The sequence below is a fragment of the Lissotriton helveticus genome, chromosome 8 (genome assembly GCF_964261635.1).
Source record: "Lissotriton helveticus chromosome 8, aLisHel1.1, whole genome shotgun sequence".
NCBI classification, from domain to species: domain Eukaryota; kingdom Metazoa; phylum Chordata; class Amphibia; order Caudata; family Salamandridae; genus Lissotriton; species Lissotriton helveticus.
Genome location: NC_136069.1, coordinates 1,542,237,416 through 1,542,256,333, shown reverse-complemented (window position 1 = coordinate 1,542,256,333; position 18,918 = coordinate 1,542,237,416). Strand labels below are relative to the sequence as shown.

General features: G+C 42.8%; 17 non-coding genes across 17 annotated transcripts; all 17 read left to right on the top strand.

The window, feature by feature from the left end:
* Positions 1-746: 746 nt before the first annotated feature.
* Positions 747-829, top strand: TRNAL-AAG (transfer RNA leucine (anticodon AAG)). The gene has a single exon. It is a non-coding gene; the product is annotated as a tRNA-Leu (tRNA).
* Positions 830-1,855: 1,026 nt separating this feature from the next.
* TRNAL-UAG (transfer RNA leucine (anticodon UAG)) lies at positions 1,856-1,938 on the top strand. Its single transcript has one exon. It is a non-coding gene; the product is annotated as a tRNA-Leu (tRNA).
* A 631-nt stretch (positions 1,939-2,569) lies between these two features.
* On the top strand, positions 2,570-2,652 carry TRNAL-CAG (transfer RNA leucine (anticodon CAG)). Its single transcript has one exon. It is a non-coding gene; the product is annotated as a tRNA-Leu (tRNA).
* Positions 2,653-2,841: 189 nt separating this feature from the next.
* On the top strand, positions 2,842-2,924 carry TRNAL-AAG (transfer RNA leucine (anticodon AAG)). The gene has a single exon. It is a non-coding gene; the product is annotated as a tRNA-Leu (tRNA).
* Positions 2,925-3,949: 1,025 nt separating this feature from the next.
* On the top strand, positions 3,950-4,032 carry TRNAL-UAG (transfer RNA leucine (anticodon UAG)). Its single transcript has one exon. It is a non-coding gene; the product is annotated as a tRNA-Leu (tRNA).
* Positions 4,033-4,937: 905 nt separating this feature from the next.
* On the top strand, positions 4,938-5,020 carry TRNAL-AAG (transfer RNA leucine (anticodon AAG)). Its single transcript has one exon. It is a non-coding gene; the product is annotated as a tRNA-Leu (tRNA).
* A 2,013-nt stretch (positions 5,021-7,033) lies between these two features.
* TRNAL-AAG (transfer RNA leucine (anticodon AAG)) lies at positions 7,034-7,116 on the top strand. The gene has a single exon. It is a non-coding gene; the product is annotated as a tRNA-Leu (tRNA).
* A 2,013-nt stretch (positions 7,117-9,129) lies between these two features.
* TRNAL-AAG (transfer RNA leucine (anticodon AAG)) lies at positions 9,130-9,212 on the top strand. Its single transcript has one exon. It is a non-coding gene; the product is annotated as a tRNA-Leu (tRNA).
* A 1,026-nt stretch (positions 9,213-10,238) lies between these two features.
* TRNAL-UAG (transfer RNA leucine (anticodon UAG)) lies at positions 10,239-10,321 on the top strand. The gene has a single exon. It is a non-coding gene; the product is annotated as a tRNA-Leu (tRNA).
* Positions 10,322-12,334: 2,013 nt separating this feature from the next.
* On the top strand, positions 12,335-12,417 carry TRNAL-UAG (transfer RNA leucine (anticodon UAG)). The gene has a single exon. It is a non-coding gene; the product is annotated as a tRNA-Leu (tRNA).
* A 632-nt stretch (positions 12,418-13,049) lies between these two features.
* On the top strand, positions 13,050-13,132 carry TRNAL-CAG (transfer RNA leucine (anticodon CAG)). Its single transcript has one exon. It is a non-coding gene; the product is annotated as a tRNA-Leu (tRNA).
* Positions 13,133-13,321: 189 nt separating this feature from the next.
* On the top strand, positions 13,322-13,404 carry TRNAL-AAG (transfer RNA leucine (anticodon AAG)). The gene has a single exon. It is a non-coding gene; the product is annotated as a tRNA-Leu (tRNA).
* A 1,025-nt stretch (positions 13,405-14,429) lies between these two features.
* TRNAL-UAG (transfer RNA leucine (anticodon UAG)) lies at positions 14,430-14,512 on the top strand. The gene has a single exon. It is a non-coding gene; the product is annotated as a tRNA-Leu (tRNA).
* A 905-nt stretch (positions 14,513-15,417) lies between these two features.
* On the top strand, positions 15,418-15,500 carry TRNAL-AAG (transfer RNA leucine (anticodon AAG)). Its single transcript has one exon. It is a non-coding gene; the product is annotated as a tRNA-Leu (tRNA).
* A 1,026-nt stretch (positions 15,501-16,526) lies between these two features.
* Positions 16,527-16,609, top strand: TRNAL-UAG (transfer RNA leucine (anticodon UAG)). The gene has a single exon. It is a non-coding gene; the product is annotated as a tRNA-Leu (tRNA).
* Positions 16,610-17,513: 904 nt separating this feature from the next.
* Positions 17,514-17,596, top strand: TRNAL-AAG (transfer RNA leucine (anticodon AAG)). Its single transcript has one exon. It is a non-coding gene; the product is annotated as a tRNA-Leu (tRNA).
* A 1,026-nt stretch (positions 17,597-18,622) lies between these two features.
* Positions 18,623-18,705, top strand: TRNAL-UAG (transfer RNA leucine (anticodon UAG)). The gene has a single exon. It is a non-coding gene; the product is annotated as a tRNA-Leu (tRNA).
* The last annotated feature ends 213 nt before the right edge of the window (positions 18,706-18,918 follow it).

Genomic DNA, 18,918 nt, shown 5'->3' with positions numbered 1-18,918 from the left:
AACTTACCAAATGACCTCATGACCCATGTAAGAGCTCATCTAGAAGAGTCATTCACTTGTATTCCCTGGCCAGACAGGCCATACAAATTTGGAAGAATGCCAAGCACCTGGTAGACAGCTGGACTCCAGCACACTTACAGCAATTTCCTCAGGGCAGTGATCAGGGGCTGCTTAGATTTGCTAATTCCACCCTATGTTGTGACATTGAGATGCCTTGTTGAATTTGCTTTAGTCAGCCAAGATGTGGCTATTGACTCAATTTCAAAGCAGCTTTGGGCCGTTCAAGTGGCTGGTGAATAGCACTTTCTCTTTGTATGCTTTAAAGGTCTAAAGAGTTCTTCATAGGTACTGCTCTGTATGGATTGTTCAAAGATCTGTTGGAAATGCTTATAATGGGATAAATAAATTGAGGGCATGCCTTTTCGGTACCCCACTTGCATGGCTGTCTGGCTTGTGGAAGGTGTGTAAATACAAGTCTGGATGGCCGAGTTGTCTAAGGCGCTGCGTTTAGGTCGCAGTCTCTTCTGGAGGCGTGGGTTCAAATCCCACTTCTGACAAACCTGTGTTTAATCTTCTTTTTTCTTGAGGGAGAAAATCAGATCATTTCCCTCACATGGGCTTATATGGTTGTCTTTTTGGAAAAGTGCAGTGAGTTTTTTTCTTGCTATAGCCACTCATGGCCTAAGATGTGTGTTTTTTTTGTTCACAATATCTTTCTTAATATGTAGATGGACAAGCAACATGTGGTCAGGATGGCCGAGTGGTCTAAGGCGCAGCGTTAAGGCCGCAGTCTCTCCTGGAGGCGTGGGTTCGAATCCCACTTCTGACAAACCTTTAAGTCCATTTTGTCTCTGCGTTCCTTCAGAATCTCAGCTAAAAATTGGCAGTGCTTTTAATATCTGAATAAGTACCAAACTTCAGTTTCAACTGCAAATGAATTTGCCCAATTCTGTCTTCAAGCTTGTATAATATTCTTCTAGCACTAGTGGTGTTTTATGTGTTTTTTGGGGGGTGCCTAAAAAATCCCTTTTATTGAAGAAATGGCTTACATTCAGTCTTGTGATATTTTTGGTTTCCAATAAGTAGATTTTTAATTTTATGTAACCTCATTTTCTAATGATCCATTCAAGAGATGTTTCCACTATGAAATGAAGAGCAAGGGGAAAGAGCACAAATGATAGAGCCAGTGAGTGAGATGGGGTGTTGAGGAAGGAGAGAATGAAACAAAGACAGAGTGAGTGAACAGCAGGTAGGCATAGAAGAGGAGACTAGAAGTGAAGGTGACTTGCTTTTCCCTGCTCTTGACCTCCCACCCATCTCAAACCAATCACAAACATACCTTCTATGCAACGTTGGTATGCAGAACTACACTCCTCAGCCAGTGAGGGTGAGTCCCAAGCCAGGGGCTAGAGAGCAAAAGAATGGATATGCTCAGACGTTCCTTGCTAGGGACAGTTGATCTGAAACAAGGCCTGCTCTCTTGTTTCCAGCAAGGATCTACAAATTCTGCATGAATCTGCAAGGCACATTGACAGCATAAATTTGCATTACCTGCCCCACCTTCTGCCTTCCTACTTCCTGAGCAGTAGTTGTTTGTGTATAAAGAGAGAGGTCGCAGGCAAGGTAATTTTGTGAGTAGGATACAGAACCCTAAATAGCTGGTGAGAGGTATAAGTTATTCTAAAAGCATAAAAACAGTACACCTGTGAAATGAAATGCTTTCATATGTGATCTTCTGTGTTTATTGTCCTGTGCAAAAAGTTGCACCTTGTGTTTGAAGGTTGAAATTATTTCAAGCTTGCATGGACGCAGAAATTTCAGATTGACTTTTATACATTTCTTAGGACTCTTCACTGTCAGGATGGCCGAGTGGTCTAGGGCGCTGTGTTTAGGCCGCAGTCTCCTCTGGAGGCGTGGGTTCGAATTCCACTTCTGACATGACTTTTGGAGATATAATCTTCTTCATCAGGATAACATCTGATGGAAGTTGCATCTGTTCGTCTTCACCTGGGACGTTATTCCATCCTCGTCTAGTCAAGAGAGCTTGGGTTTCTCATATATTTCTGTTGTACAATGTCTTGCTGATAAAGTGCAATCCTTACCAAATGAGCTTAGGTCCCATGTAAGAGCTCATCTAGAAGAGTCATGCTCTTGTATTCCCTGGCCAGACAGGCCATGCAAATTTGGAAGAATGCCAAGCACCTGGTAGACAGCTGTACTCCACCACACTTACAGCAATGTCCTCAGGGCTGTGATCAGGGCTGCTTAGATTTGCGTATTCCACCCTATGTTGTGACATTGAGCTCCCTTGTTGAATTTGCTTTAGTCAGCCAAGATGTGGCTGTTGACTCAATTTCAAAGCAGCTTTGCGCCCTTCAAGTGGCTGGTGAATAGCACTTTCTCTTTGTACGCTTTAAAGGTCTAAAGAGTTCTTCATAGGTACTGCTCTGTATGGATTGTTCAAAAATCTGTTGGAAATGCTTATAATGGGATAAAGAAATTGAGGGCATGCCTTTTCGGTACCAAACTTGCATGGCTGTCTGGCTTGTGGAAGGTGCTGCAACTGCAAGTCAGGATGGCCGAGTGGTCTAAGGCGCTGTGTTCAGGTCGCAGTCTCTTCTGGAGGCGTGGGTTCAAATCCCACTTCTGACAAACCTGTGTTTAATCTTCTTTTTTCTTGAGGGAGAAAATCAGATCATTTCCCTCACATGGGCTTATATGGTTGTCTTTTTGGAAAAGTGCAGTGAGTTTTTTTCTTGCTATAGCCACTTATGGCCTAAGATGTGTGTTTTTTTTGTTCACACTATCTTTCTCACTATGTAGATGGACAAGCAACATGTGGTCAGGATGGCCGAGTGGTCTAAGGCGCTGCGTTAAGGCCGCAGTCTCTACTGGAGGCGTGGGTTCGAATCCCACTTCTGACAAAACTTTAAGTCCATTTTGTCTCTGCGTTCCTTCAGAATCTCAGCTAAAAATTGGCAGTGCATATAATATCTGAATAAGTACCAAACTTCAGTTTCAACTGCAAATGAATTTGCCCAATTCTGTCTTCAAGCTCTTATAATATTCTTCTAGCACTAGTGGTGTTTTATGTGTTTTTTGGGGGTGCCTAAAAAATCCCTTTTATTGAAGAAATGGCTTACATGCAGTCTTGTGATATTTTTGGTTTCCAATAAGTAGATTTTTAATTTTATGTAACATCATTTTCTAATGATCCATTCAAGAGATGTTTCCACTATGAAATGAAGAGCAAGGGGAAAGAGCACAAATGATAGAGCGAGTGAGTGAGATGGGGTGTTGAGGAAGGAGAGAATGAAACAAAGACAGAGTGAGTGAACGGCAGGTAGGCATAGAAGAGGAGACTAGAAGTGAAAGTGACTTGCTTTTCCCTGCTCTTGACCTCCCACCCATCTCAAACCAATCACAAACATACCTTCTATGCAACGTTGGTATGCAGAACTGAACTCCTCAGCCAGTGAGGGTGAGTCCCAAGCCAGGGGCTAGAGAGCAAAAGAATGGATGTGCTCAGACGTTCCTTGCTAGGGACAGTTGATCTGAAACAAGGCCTGCTCTCTTGTTTCCAGCAAGGATCTAGAAATTCTGCATGAATGTGCAAGGCACATTGCCAGCATAAATTTGCATAAACTGCCCCACCTTCTGCCTTCCTACTTCCTGAGCAGTAGTTGTTTGTGTATAGAGAGAAAGGTCGCAGGCAAGGTAATTTTGTGAGTAGGATACAGAACCCTAAATAGCTGGTGAGAGGTATAAGTTATTCTAAAAGCATAAAAACAGTACACCTGTGAAATGAAATGCTTTCATATGTGATCTTCTGTGTTTATTGTCCTGTGCAAAAAGTTGCACCTTGTGTTTGAAGGTTGAAATTATTTCAAGCGTGCATGGACGCAGAAATTTCTGAGTGACTTTTATACATTTCTTAGGACTCTCCACTGTCAGGATGGCCGAGTGGTCTAAGGCGCTGTGTTTAGGCCGCAGTCTTCTCTGGAGGCGTGGGTTCGAATCCCACTTCTGACATGACTTTTGGAGATATAATCTTCTTCATCAGGATAACATCTGATGGAAGTTGCATCTGTTCGTCTTCACCTGGGACGTTATTCCGTCCTCGTCTAGTCAAGAGAGCTTGGGTTTCTCATATATTTCTGTTGTACAAAGTCTTGCTGATAAAGTGCAATCCTTACCAAATGAGCTTAGGTCCCATGTAAGAGCTCATCTAGAAGAGTCATGCTCTTGTATTCCCTGGCCAGACAGGCCATGCAAATTTGGAAGAATGCCAAGCACCTGGTAGACAACTGTACTCCAGCACACTTACAGAAATGTCCTCAGGGCTGTGATCAGGGGCTGCTTAGATTTGCGTATTCCACCCTATGTTGTGACATTGAGCTCCCTTGTTGAATTTGCTTTAGTCAGCCAAGATGTGGCTGTTGACTCAATTTCAAAGCAGCTTTGCGCCGTTCAAGTGGCTGGTGAATAGCACTTTCTCTTTGTACGCTTTAAAGGTCTAAAGAGTTCTTCATAGGTACTGCTCTGTATGGATTGTTCAAAGATCTGTTGGAAATGCTTATAATGGGATAAATAAATTGAGGGCATGCCTTTTCGGTACCAAACTTGCATGGCTGTCTGGCTTGTGGAAGGTGCTGCAACTGCAAGTCAGGATGGCCGAGTGGTCTAAGGCCCTGCGTTCAGGTCGCAGTCTCTTCTGGAGGCGTGGGTTCAAATCCCACTTATGACAAACCTGTGTTTAATCTTCTTTTTTCTTGAGGGAGAAAATCAGATCATTTCCCTCACATGGGCTTATATGGTTGTCTTTTTGGAAAAGTGCAGTGAGTTTTATTCTTGCTATAGCCACTTATGGCCTAAGATGTGTGTTTTTTTTTGTTCACAATATCTTTCTTAATATGTAGATGGACAAGCAACATGTGGTCAGGATGGCCGAGTGGTCTAAGGCGCAGCGTTAAGGCCGCAGTCTCTCCTGGAGGCGTGGGTTCGAATCCCACTTCTGACAAACCTTTAAGTCCATTTTGTCTCTGCGTTCCTTCAGAATCTCAGCTAAAAATTGGCAGTGCATATAATATCTGAATAAGTACCAAACTTCAGTTTCAACTGCAAATGAATTTGCCCAATTCTGTCTTCAAGCTCTTATAATATTCTTCTAGCACTAGTGGTGTTTTATGTGTTTTTTGGGGGGTGCCTAAAAAATCCCTTTTATTGAAGAAATGGCTTACATTCAGTCTTGTGATATTTTTGGTTTCCAATAAGTAGATTTTTAATTTTATGTAACCTCATTTTCTAATGATCCATTCAAGAGATGTTTCCACTATGAAATGAAGAGCAAGGGGAAAGAGCACAAATGATAGAGCGAGTGAGTGAGATGGGGTGTTGAGGAAGGAGAGAATGAAACAAAGACAGAGTGAGTGAACGGCAGGTAGGCATAGAAGAGGAGACCAGAAGTGAAAGTGACTTGCTTTTCCCTGCTCTTGACCTCCCACCCATCTCAAACCAATCACAAACATACCTTCTATGCAACGTTGGTATGCAGAACTTCACTCCTCAGCCAGTGAGGGTGAGTCCCAAGCCAGGGGCTAGAGAGCAAAAGAATGGATGTGCTCAGACGTTCCTTGCTAGGGACAGTTGATCTGAAACAAGGCCTGCTCTCTTGTTTCCAGCAAGGATCTAGAAATTCTGCATGAATGTGCAAGGCACATTGCCAGCATAAATTTGCATAAACTGCCCCACCTTCTGCCTTCCTACTTCCTGAGCAGTAGTTGTTTGTGTATAGAGAGAAAGGTCGCAGGCAAGGTAATTTTGTGAGTAGGCTACAGAACCCTAAATAGCTGGTGAGAGGTATAAGTTATTCTAAAAGCATAAAAACAGTACACCTGTGAAATGAAATGCTTTCATATGTGATCTTCTGTGTTTATTGTACTGTGCAAAAAGTTGCACCTTGTGTTTGAAGGTTGAAATTATTTCAAGCGTGCATGGACGCAGAAATTTCTGAGTGACTTTTATACATTTCTTAGGACTCTTCACTGTCAGGATGGCCGAGTGGTCTAAGGCGCTGTGTTTAGGCCGCAGTCTCCTCTGGAGGCGTGGATTCGAATCCCACTTCTGAAATGACTTTTGGAGATATAATCTTCTTCATCAGGATAACATCTGATGGAAGTTGCTTCTGTTCGTCTTCACCTGGGACGTTATTCTGTCCTCGTCTAGTCAAGAGAGCTTGGGTTTCTCATATATTTCTGTTGTACAAAGTCTTGCTGATAAAGTGCAATACTTACCAAATGAGCTTATGACCCATGTAAGAGCTCATCTAGAAGAGTCATTCACTTGTATTCCCTGGCCAGACAGGCCATACAAATTTGGAAGAATGCCAAGCACCTGGTAGACAGCTGGACTCCAGCACACTTACAGCAATTTCCTCAGGGCTGTGATCAGGGGCTGCTTAGATTTGCGTATTCCACCCTATGTTGTGACATTGAGCTCCCTTGTTGAATTTGCTTTAGTCAGCCAAGATGTGGCTGTTGACTCAATTTCAAAGCAGCTTTGCGCCCTTCAAGTGGCTGGTGAATAGCACTTTCTCTTTGTACGCTTTAAAGGTCTAAAGAGTACTTCATAGGTACTGCTCTGTATGGATTGTTCAAAGATCTGTTGGAAATGCTTATAATGGGATAAAGAAATTGAGGGCATGCCTTTTCGGTACCCCACTTGCATGGCTGTCTGGCTTGTGGAAGGTGCTGCAAATGCAAGTCAGGATGGCCGAGTGGTCTAAGGCGCTGTGTTCAGGTCGCAGTCTCTTTTGGAAGCGTGGGTTCACATCCCACTTCTGACAAACCTGTGTTTAATCTTCTTTTTTCTTGAGGGAGAAAATCAGATCATTTCCCTCACATGGGCTTATATGGTTGTCTTTTTGGAAAAGTGCAGTGAGTTTTTTTCTTGCTATAGCCACTCATGGCCTAAGATGTGTGTTTTTTTTGTTCACACTATCTTTCTCACTATGTAGATGAACAAGCAACATGTGGTCAGGATGGCCGAGTGGTCTAAGGCGCTGCGTTAAGGCCGCAGTCTCTCCTGGAGGCGTGGGTTCGAATCCCACTTCTGACAAAACTTTAAGTCCATTTTGTCTCTGCGTTCCTTCAGAATCTCAGCTAAAAATTGGCAGTGCATATAATATCTGAATAAGTACCAAACTTCAGTTTCAACTGCAAATGAATTTGCCCAATTCTGTCTTCAAGCTTGTATAATATTCTTCTAGCACTAGTGGTGTTTTATGTGTTTTTTGGGGGGTGCCTAAAAAATCCCTTTTATTGAAGAAATGGCTTACATTCAGTCTTATGATATTTTTGGTTTCCAATAAGTAGATTTTTAATTTTATGTAACCTCATTTTCTAATGATCCATTCAAGAGATGTTTCCACTATGAAATGAAGAGCAAGGGGAAAGAGCACAAATGATAGAGCGAGTGAGTGAGATGGGGTGTTGAGGAAGGAGAGAATGAAACAAAGACAGAGTGAGTGAACGGCAGGTAGGCATAGAAGAGGAGACTAGAAGTGAAAGTGACTTGCTTTTCCCTGCTCTTGACCTCCCACCCATCTCAAACCAATCACAAACATACCTTCTATGCAACGTTGGTATGCAGAACTTCACTCCTCAGCCAGTGAGGGTGAGTCCCAAGCCAGGGGCTAGAGAGCAAAAGAATGGATGTGCTCAGACGTTCCTTGCTAGGGACAGTTGATCTGAAACAAGGCCTGCTCTCTTGTTTCCAGCAAGGATCTAGAAATTCTGCATGAATGTGCAAGGCACATTGCCAGCATAAATTTGCATAAACTGCCCCACCTTCTGCCTTCCTACTTCCTGAGCAGTAGTTGTTTGTGTATAGAGAGAAAGGTCGCAGGCAAGGTAATTTTGTGAGTAGGCTACAGAACCCTAAATAGCTGGTGAGAGGTATAAGTTATTCTAAAAGCATAAAAACAGTACACCTGTGAAATGAAATGCTTTCATATGTGATCTTCTGTGTTTATTGTCCTGTGCAAAAAGTTGCACCTTGTGTTTGAAGGTTGAAAATATTTCAAGCGTGCATGGACGCAGAAATTTCTGAGTGACTTTTATACATTTCTTAGGACTCTTCACTGTCAGGATGGCCGAGTGGTCTAAGGCGCTGTGTTTAGGCCGCAGTCTCCTCTGGAGGCGTGGGTTCGAATACCACTTCTGAAATGACTTTTGGAGATATAATCTTCTTCATCAGGATAACATCTGATGGAAGTTGCTTCTGTTCGTCTTCACCTGGGACGTTATTCTGTCCTCGTCTAGTCAAGAGAGCTTGGGTTTCTCATATATTTCTGTTGTACAAAGTCTTGCTGATAAAGTGCAATACTTACCAAATGAGCTTATGACCCATGTAAGAGCTCATCTAGAAGAGTCATTCACTTGTATTCCCTGGCCAGACAGGCCATACAAATTTGGAAGAATGCCAAGCACCTGGTAGACAGCTGGACTCCAGCACACTTACAGCAATTTCCTCAGGGCTGTGATCAGGGGCTGCTTAGATTTGCGTATTCCACCCTATGTTGTGACATTGAGCTCCCTTGTTGAATTTGCTTTAGTCAGCCAAGATGTGGCTGTTGACTCAATTTCAAAGCAGCTTTGCGCCCTTCAAGTGGCTGGTGAATAGCACTTTCTCTTTGTACGCTTTAAAGGTCTAAAGAGTACTTCATAGGTACTGCTCTGTATGGATTGTTCAAAGATCTGTTGGAAATGCTTATAATGGGATAAAGAAATTGAGGGCATGCCTTTTCGGTACCCCACTTGCATTGCTGTCTGGCTTGTGGAAGGTGCTGCAAATGCAAGTCAAGATGGCCGAGTGGTCTAAGGCGCTGTGTTCAGGTCGCAGTCTCTTTTGGAAGCGTGGGTTCACATCCCACTTCTGACAAACCTGTGTTTAATCTTCTTTTTTCTTGAGGGAGAAAATCAGATCATTTCCCTCACATGGGCTTATATGGTTGTCTTTTTGGAAAAGTGCAGTGAGTTTTTTTCTTGCTATAGCCACTCATGGCCTAAGATGTGTGTTTTTTTTGTTCACACTATCTTTCTCACTATGTAGATGAACAAGCAACATGTGGTCAGGATGGCCGAGTGGTCTAAGGCGCTGCGTTAAGGCCGCAGTCTCTCCTGGAGGCGTGGGTTCGAATCCTACTTCTGACAAAACTTTAAGTCCATTTTGTCTCTGCGTTCCTTCAGAATCTCAGCTAAAAATTGGCAGTGCATATAATATCTGAATAAGTACCAAACTTCAGTTTCAACTGCAAATGAATTTGCCCAATTCTGTCTTCAAGCTTGTATAATATTCTTCTAGCACTAGTGGTGTTTTATGTGTTTTTTGGGGGGTGCCTAAAAAATCCCTTTTATTGAAGAAATGGCTTACATTCAGTCTTGTGATATTTTTGGTTTCCAATAAGTAGATTTTTAATTTTATGTAACCTCATTTTCTAATGATCCATTCAAGAGATGTTTCCACTATGAAATGAAGAACAAGGGGAAAGAGCACAAATGATAGAGCCAGTGAGTGAGATGGGGTGTTGAGGAAGGAGAGAATGAAACAAAGACAGAGTGAGTGAACGGCAGGTAGGCATAGAAGAGGAGACTAGAAGTGAAGGTGACTTGCTTTTCCCTGCTCTTGACCTCCCACCCATCTCAAGCCAATAACAAACATACCTTCTATGCAACGTTGGTATGCAGAACTTCACTCCTCAGCCAGTGAGGGTGAGTCCCAAGCCAGGGGCTAGAGAGCAAAAGAATGGATGTGCTCAGACGTTCCTTGCTAGGGACAGTTGATCTGAAACAAGGCCTGCTCTCTTGTTTCCAGCAAGGATCTAGAAATTCTGCATGAATCTGCAAGGCACATTGACAGCATAAATTTGCATAAACTGCCCCTCCTTCTGCCTTCCTACTTCCTGAGCAGTAGTTGTTTGTGTATAAAGAGAGAGGTCGCAGGCAAGGTAATTTTGTGAGTAGGATACAGAACCCTAAATAGCTGGTGAGAGGTATAAGTTATTCTAAAAGCATAAAAACAGTACACCTGTGAAATGAAATGCTTTCATATGTGATCTTCTGTGTTTATTGTCCTGTGCAAAAAGTTGCACCTTGTGTTTGAAGGTTGAAATTATTTCAAGCTTGCATGGACGCAGAAATTTCTGAGTGACTTTTATACATTTCTTAGGACTCTCCACTGTCAGGATGGCCGAGTGGTCTAAGGCCCTGTGTTTAGGCCGCAGTCTTCTCTGGAGGCGTGGGTTCGAATCCCACTTCTGACATGACTTTTGGAGATATAATCTTCTTCATCAGGATAACATCTGATGGAAGTTGCATCTGTTCGTCTTCACCTGGGACGTTATTCCGTCCTCGTCTAGTCAAGAGAGCTTGGGTTTCTCATATATTTCTGTTGTACAAAGTCTTGCTGATAAAGTGCAAAACTTACCAAATGACCTCATGACCCATGTAAGAGCTCATCTAGAAGAGTCATTCACTTGTATTCCCTGGCCAGACAGGCCATACAAATTTGGAAGAATGCCAAGCACCTGGTAGACAGCTGGACTCCAGCACACTTACAGCAATTTCCTCAGGGCAGTGATCAGGGGCTGCTTAGATTTGCTAATTCCACCCTATGTTGTGACATTGAGATGCCTTGTTGAATTTGCTTTAGTCAGCCAAGATGTGGCTATTGACTCAATTTCAAAGCAGCTTTGGGCCGTTCAAGTGGCTGGTGAATAGCACTTTCTCTTTGTACGCTTTAAAGGTCTAAAGAGTTCTTCATAGGTACTGCTCTGTATGGATTGTTCAAAGATCTGTTGGAAATGCTTATAATGGGATAAATAAATTGAGGGCATGCCTTTTCGGTACCCCACTTGCATGGCTGTCTGGCTTGTGGAAGGTGTGTAAATACAAGTCTGGATGGCCGAGTTGTCTAAGGCGCTGCGTTTAGGTCGCAGTCTCTTCTGGAGGCGTGGGTTCAAATCCCACTTCTGACAAACCTGTGTTTAATCTTCTTTTTTCTTGAGGGAGAAAATCAGATCATTTCCCTCACATGGGCTTATATGGTTGTCTTTTTGGAAAAGTGCAGTGAGTTTTTTTCTTGCTATAGCCACTCATGGCCTAAGATGTGTGTTTTTTTTGTTCACAATATCTTTCTTAATATGTAGATGGACAAGCAACATGTGGTCAGGATTGCCGAGTGGTCTAAGGCGCAGCGTTAAGGCCGCAGTCTCTCCTGGAGGCGTGGGTTCAAATCCCACTTCTGACAAACCTTTAAGTCCATTTTGTCTCTGCGTTCCTTCAGAATCTCAGCTAAAAATTGGCAGTGCTTTTAATATCTGAATAAGTACCAAACTTCAGTTTCAACTGCAAATGAATTTGCCCAATTCTGTCTTCAAGCTTGTATAATATTCTTCTAGCACTAGTGGTGTTTTATGTGTTTTTTGGGGGGTGCCTAAAAAATTCCCTTTCATTGAAGAAATGGCTTACATTCAGTCTTGTGATATTTTTGGTTTCCAATAAGTAGATTTTTAATTTTATGTAACCTCATTTTCTAATGATCCATTCAAGAGATGTTTCCACTATGAAATGAAGAGCAAGGGGAAAGAGCACAAATGATAGAGCCAGTGAGTGAGATGGGGTGTTGAGGAAGGAGAGAATGAAACAAAGACAGAGTGAGTGAACAGCAGGTAGGCATAGAAGAGGAGACTAGAAGTGAAGGTGACTTGCTTTTCCCTGCTCTTGACCTCCCACCCATCTCAAACCAATCACAAACATACCTTCTATGCAACGTTGGTATGCAGAACTACACTCCTCAGCCAGTGAGGGTGAGTCCCAAGCCAGGGGCTAGAGAGCAAAAGAATGGATATGCTCAGACGTTCCTTGCTAGGGACAGTTGATCTGAAACAAGGCCTGCTCTCTTGTTTCCAGCAAGGATCTACAAATTCTGCATGAATCTGCAAGGCACATTGACAGCATAAATTTGCATTACCTGCCCCACCTTCTGCCTTCCTACTTCCTGAGCAGTAGTTGTTTGTGTATAAAGAGAGAGGTCGCAGGCAAGGTAATTTTGTGAGTAGGATACAGAACCCTAAATAGCTGGTGAGAGGTATAAGTTATTCTAAAAGCATAAAAACAGTACACCTGTGAAATGAAATGCTTTCATATGTGATCTTCTGTGTTTATTGTCCTGTGCAAAAAGTTGCACCTTGTGTTTGAAGGTTGAAATTATTTCAAGCTTGCATGGACGCAGAAATTTCAGATTGACTTTTATACATTTCTTAGGACTCTTCACTGTCAGGATGGCCGAGTGGTCTAGGGCGCTGTGTTTAGGCCGCAGTCTCCTCTGGAGGCGTGGGTTCGAATTCCACTTCTGACATGACTTTTGGAGATATAATCTTCTTCATCAGGATAACATCTGATGGAAGTTGCATCTGTTCGTCTTCACCTGGGACGTTATTCCATCCTCGTCTAGTCAAGAGAGCTTGGGTTTCTCATATATTTCTGTTGTACAATGTCTTGCTGATAAAGTGCAATCCTTACCAAATGAGCTTAGGTCCCATGTAAGAGCTCATCTAGAAGAGTCATGCTCTTGTATTCCCTGGCCAGACAGGCCATGCAAATTTGGAAGAATGCCAAGCACCTGGTAGACAGCTGTACTCCACCACACTTACAGCAATGTCCTCAGGGCTGTGATCAGGGGCTGCTTAGATTTGCGTATTCCACCCTATGTTGTGACATTGAGCTCCCTTGTTGAATTTGCTTTAGTCAGCCAAGATGTGGCTGTTGACTCAATTTCAAAGCAGCTTTGCGCCCTTCAAGTGGCTGGTGAATAGCACTTTCTCTTTGTACGCTTTAAAGGTCTAAAGAGTTCTTCATAGGTACTGCTCTGTATGGATTGTTCAAAAATCTGTTGGAAATGCTTATAATGGGATAAAGAAATTGAGGGCATGCCTTTTCGGTACCAAACTTGCATGGCTGTCTGGCTTGTGGAAGGTGCTGCAACTGCAAGTCAGGATGGCCGAGTGGTCTAAGGCGCTGTGTTCAGGTCGCAGTCTCTTCTGGAGGCGTGGGTTCAAATCCCACTTCTGACAAACCTGTGTTTAATCTTCTTTTTTCTTGAGGGAGAAAATCAGATCATTTCCCTCACATGGGCTTATATGGTTGTCTTTTTGGAAAAGTGCAGTGAGTTTTTTTCTTGCTATAGCCACTTATGGCCTAAGATGTGTGTTTTTTTTGTTCACACTATCTTTCTCACTATGTAGATGGACAAGCAACATGTGGTCAGGATGGCCGAGTGGTCTAAGGCGCTGCGTTAAGGCCGCAGTCTCTACTGGAGGCGTGGGTTCGAATCCCACTTCTGACAAAACTTTAAGTCCATTTTGTCTCTGCGTTCCTTCAGAATCTCAGCTAAAAATTGGCAGTGCATATAATATCTGAATAAGTACCAAACTTCAGTTTCAACTGCAAATGAATTTGCCCAATTCTGTCTTCAAGCTCTTATAATATTCTTCTAGCACTAGTGGGGTTTTATGTGTTTTTTGGGGGTGCCTAAAAAATCCCTTTTATTGAAGAAATGGCTTACATGCAGTCTTGTGATATTTTTGGTTTCCAATAAGTAGATTTTTAATTTTATGTAACATCATTTTCTAATGATCCATTCAAGAGATGTTTCCACTATGAAATGAAGAGCAAGGGGAAAGAGCACAAATGATAGAGCGAGTGAGTGAGATGGGGTGTTGAGGAAGGAGAGAATGAAACAAAGACAGAGTGAGTGAACGGCAGGTAGGCATAGAAGAGGAGACTAGAAGTGAAAGTGACTTGCTTTTCCCTGCTCTTGACCTCCCACCCATCTCAAACCAATCACAAACATACCTTCTATGCAACGTTTGTATGCAGAACTGAACTCCTCAGCCAGTGAGGGTGAGTCCCAAGCCAGGGGCTAGAGAGCAAAAGAATGGATGTGCTCAGACGTTCCTTGCTAGGGACAGTTGATCTGAAACAAGGCCTGCTCTCTTGTTTCCAGCAAGGATCTAGAAATTCTGCATGAATGTGCAAGGCACATTGCCAGCATAAATTTGCATAAACTGCCCCACCTTCTGCCTTCCTACTTCCTGAGCAGTAGTTGTTTGTGTATAGAGAGAAAGGTCGCAGGCAAGGTAATTTTGTGAGTAGGATACAGAACCCTAAATAGCTGGTGAGAGGTATAAGTTATTCTAAAAGCATAAAAACAGTACACCTGTGAAATGAAATGCTTTCATATGTGATCTTCTGTGTTTATTGTCCTGTGCAAAAAGTTGCACCTTGTGTTTGAAGGTTGAAATTATTTCAAGCGTGCATGGACGCAGAAATTTCTGAGTGACTTTTATACATTTCTTAGGACTCTCCACTGTCAGGATGGCCGAGTGGTCTAAGGCGCTGTGTTTAGGCCGCAGTCTTCTCTGGAGGCGTGGGTTCGAATCCCACTTCTGACATGACTTTTGGAGATATAATCTTCTTCATCAGGATAACATCTGATGGAAGTTGCATCTGTTCGTCTTCACCTGGGACGTTATTCCGTCCTCGTCTAGTCAAGAGAGCTTGGGTTTCTCATATATTTCTGTTGTACAAAGTCTTGCTGATAAAGTGCAATCCTTACCAAATGAGCTTAGGTCCCATGTAAGAGCTCATCTAGAAGAGTCATGCTCTTGTATTCCCTGGCCAGACAGGCCATGCAAATTTGGAAGAATGCCAAGCACCTGGTAGACAACTGTACTCCAGCACACTTACAGCAATGTCCTCAGGGCTGTGATCAGGGGCTGCTTAGATTTGCGTATTCCACCCTATGTTGTGACATTGAGCTCCCTTGTTGAATTTGCTTTAGTCAGCCAAGATGTGGCTGTTGACTCAATTTCAAAGCAGCTTTGCGCCGTTCAAGTGGCTGGTGAATAGCACTTTCTCTTTGTACGCTTTAAAGGTCTAAAGAGTTCTTCATAGGTACTGCTCTGTATGGATTGTTCAAAGATCTGTTGGAAATGCTTATAATGGGATAAATAAATTGAGGGCATGCCTTTTCGGTACCAAACTTGCATGGCTGTCTGGCTTGTGGAAGGTGCTGCAACTGCAAGTCAGGATGGCCGAGTGGTCTAAGGCCCTGCGTTCAGGTCGCAGTCTCTTCTGGAGGCGTGGGTTCAAATCCCACTTATGACAAACCTGTGTTTAATCTTCTTTTTTCTTGAGGGAGAAAATCAGATCATTTCCCTCACATGGGCTTATATGGTTGTCTTTTTGGAAAAGTGCAGTGAGTTTTATTCTTGCTATAGCCACTTATGGCCTAAGATGTGTGTTTTTTTTTGTTCACAATATCTTTCTTAATATGTAGATGGACAAGCAACATGTGGTCAGGATGGCCGAGTGGTCTAAGGCGCAGCGTTAAGGCCGCAGTCTCTCCTGGAGGCGTGGGTTCGAATCCCACTTCTGACAAACCTTTAAGTCCATTTTGTCTCTGCGTTCCTTCAGAATCTCAGCTAAAAATTGGCAGTGCATATAATATCTGAATAAGTACCAAACTTCAGTTTCAACTGCAAATGAATTTGCCCAATTCTGTCTTCAAGCTCTTATAATATTCTTCTAGCACTAGTGGTGTTTTATGTGTTTTTTGGGGGGTGCCTAAAAAATCCCTTTTATTGAAGAAATGGCTTACATTCAGTCTTGTGATATTTTTGGTTTCCAATAAGTAGATTTTTAATTTTATGTAACCTCATTTTCTAATGATCCATTCAAGAGATGTTTCCACTATGAAATGAAGAGCAAGGGGAAAGAGCACAAATGATAGAGCGAGTGAGTGAGATGGGGTGTTGAGGAAGGAGAGAATGAAACAAAGACAGAGTGAGTGAACGGCAGGTAGGCATAGAAGAGGAGACCAGAAGTGAAAGTGACTTGCTTTTCCCTGCTCTTGACCTCCCACCCATCTCAAACCAATCACAAACATACCTTCTATGCAACGTTGGTATGCAGAACTTCACTCCTCAGCCAGTGAGGGTGAGTCCCAAGCCAGGGGCTAGAGAGCAAAAGAATGGATGTGCTCAGACGTTCCTTGCTAGGGACAGTTGATCTGAAACAAGGCCTGCTCTCTTGTTTCCAGCAAGGATCTAGAAATTCTGCATGAATGTGCAAGGCACATTGCCAGCATAAATTTGCATAAACTGCCCCACCTTCTGCCTTCCTACTTCCTGAGCAGTAGTTGTTTGTGTATAGAGAGAAAGGTCGCAGGCAAGGTAATTTTGTGAGTAGGCTACAGAACCCTAAATAGCTGGTGAGAGGTATAAGTTATTCTAAAAGCATAAAAACAGTACACCTGTGAAATGAAATGCTTTCATATGTGATCTTCTGTGTTTATCGTACTGTGCAAAAAGTTGCACATTGTGTTTGAAGGTTGAAATTATTTCAAGCGTGCATGGACGCAGAAATTTCAGAGTGACTTTTATACATTTCTTAGGACTCTTCACTGTCAGGATGGCCGAGTGGTCTAAGGCGCTGTGTTTAGGCCGCAGTCTCCTCTGGAGACGTGGGTTCGAATCCCACTTCTGAAATGACTTTTGGAGATATAATCTTCTTCATCAGGATAACATCTGATGGAAGTTGCTTCTGTTCGTCTTCACCTGGGACGTTATTCTGTCCTCGTCTAGTCAAGAGAGCTTGGGTTTCTCATATATTTCTGTTGTACAAAGTCTTGCTGATAAAGTGCGATACTTACCAAATGAGCTTATGACCCATGTAAGAGCTCATCTAGAAGAGTCATTCACTTGTATTCCCTGGCCAGACAGGCCATACAAATTTGGAAGAATGCCAAGCACCTGGTAGACAGCTGGACTCCAGCACACTTACAGCAATTTCCTCAGGGCTGTGATCAGGGGCTGCTTAGATTTGCGTATTCCACCCTATGTTGTGACATTGAGCTCCCTTGTTGAATTTGCTTTAGTCAGCCAAGATGTGGCTGTTGACTCAATTTCAAAGCAGCTTTGCGCCCTTCAAGTGGCTGGTGAATAGCACTTTCTCTTTGTACGCTTTAAAGGTCTAAAGAGTACTTCATAGGTACTGCTCTGTATGGATTGTTCAAAGATCTGTTGGAAATGCTTATAATGGGATAAAGAAATTGAGGGCATGCCTTTTCGGTACCCCACTTGCATGGCTGTCTGGCTTGTGGAAGGTGCTGCAAATGCAAGTCAGGATGGCCGAGTGGTCTAAGGCGCTGTGTTCAGGTCGCAGTCTCTTTTGGAAGCGTGGGTTCACATCCCACTTCTGACAAAATTGTGTTTAATCTTCTTTTTTCTTGAGGGAGAAAATCAGATCATTTCCCTCACATGGGCTTATATGGTTGTCTTTTTGGAAAAGTGCAGTGAGTTTTTTTCTTGCTATAGCCACTCATGGCCTAAGATGTGTGTTTTTTTTGTTCACACTATCTTTCTCACTATGTAGATGAACAAGCAACATGTGGTCAGGATGGCCGAGTGGTCTAAGGCGCTGCGTTAAGGCCGCAGTCTCTCCTGGAGGCGTGGGTTCGAATCCCACTTCTGACAAAACTTTAAGTCCATTTTGTCTCTGCGTTCCTTCAGAATCTCAGCTAAAAATTGGCAGTGCATATAATATCTGAATAAGTACCAAACTTCAGTTTCAACTGCAAATGAATTTGCCCAATTCTGTCTTCAAGCTTGTATAATATTCTTCTAGCACTAGTGGTGTTTTATGTGTTTTTTGGGGGGTGCCTAAAAAATCCCTTTTATTGAAGAAATGGCTTACATTCAGTCTTGTGATATTTTTGGTTTCCAATAAGTAGATTTTTAATTTTATGTAACCTCATTTTCTAATGATCCATTCAAGAGATGTTTCCACTATGAAATGAAGAACAAGGGGAAAGAGCACAAATGATAGAGCCAGTGAGTGAGATGGGGTGTTGAGGAAGGAGAGAATGAAACAAAGACAGAGTGAGTGAACGGCAGGTAGGCATAGAAGAGGAGACTAGAAGTGAAGGTGACTTGCTTTTCCCTGCTCTTGACCTCCCACCCATCTCAAACCAATCACAAACATACCTTCTATGCAACGTTGGTATGCAGAACTTCACTCCTCAGCCAGTGAGGGTGAGTCCCAAGCCAGGGGCTAGAGAGCAAAAGAATGGATGTGCTCAGACGTTCCTTGCTAGGGACAGTTGATCTGAAACAAGGCCTGCTCTCTTGTTTCCAGCAAGGATCTAGAAATTCTGCATGAATCTGCAAGGCACATTGACAGCATAAATTTGCATAAACTGCCCCTCCTTCTGCCTTCCTACTTCCTGAGCAGTAGTTGTTTGTGTATAAAGAGAGAGGTCGCAGGCAAGGTAATTTTGTGAGTAGGATACAGAACCCTAAATAGCTGGTGAGAGGTATAAGTTATTCTAAAAGCATAAAAACAGTACACCTGTGAAATGAAATGCTTTCATATGTGATCTTCTGTGTTTATTGTCCTGTGCAAAAAGTTGCACCTTGTGTTTGAAGGTTGAAATTATTTCAAGCTTGCATGGACGCAGAAATTTCTGAGTGACTTTTATACATTTCTTAGGACTCTCCACTGTCAGGATGGCCGAGTGGTCTAAGGCGCTGTGTTTAGGCTGCAGTCTTCTCTGGAGGCGTGGGTTCGAATCCCACTTCTGACATGACTTTTGGAGATATAATCTTCTTCATCAGGATAACATCTGATGGAAGTTGCATCTGTTCGTCTTCACCTGGGACGTTATTCCGTCCTCGTCTAGTCAAGAGAGCTTGGGTTTCTCATATATTTCTGTTGTACAAAGTCTTGCTGATAAAGTGCAATACTTACCAAATGAGCTTATGACCCATGTAAGAGCTCATCTAGAAGAGTCATTCAC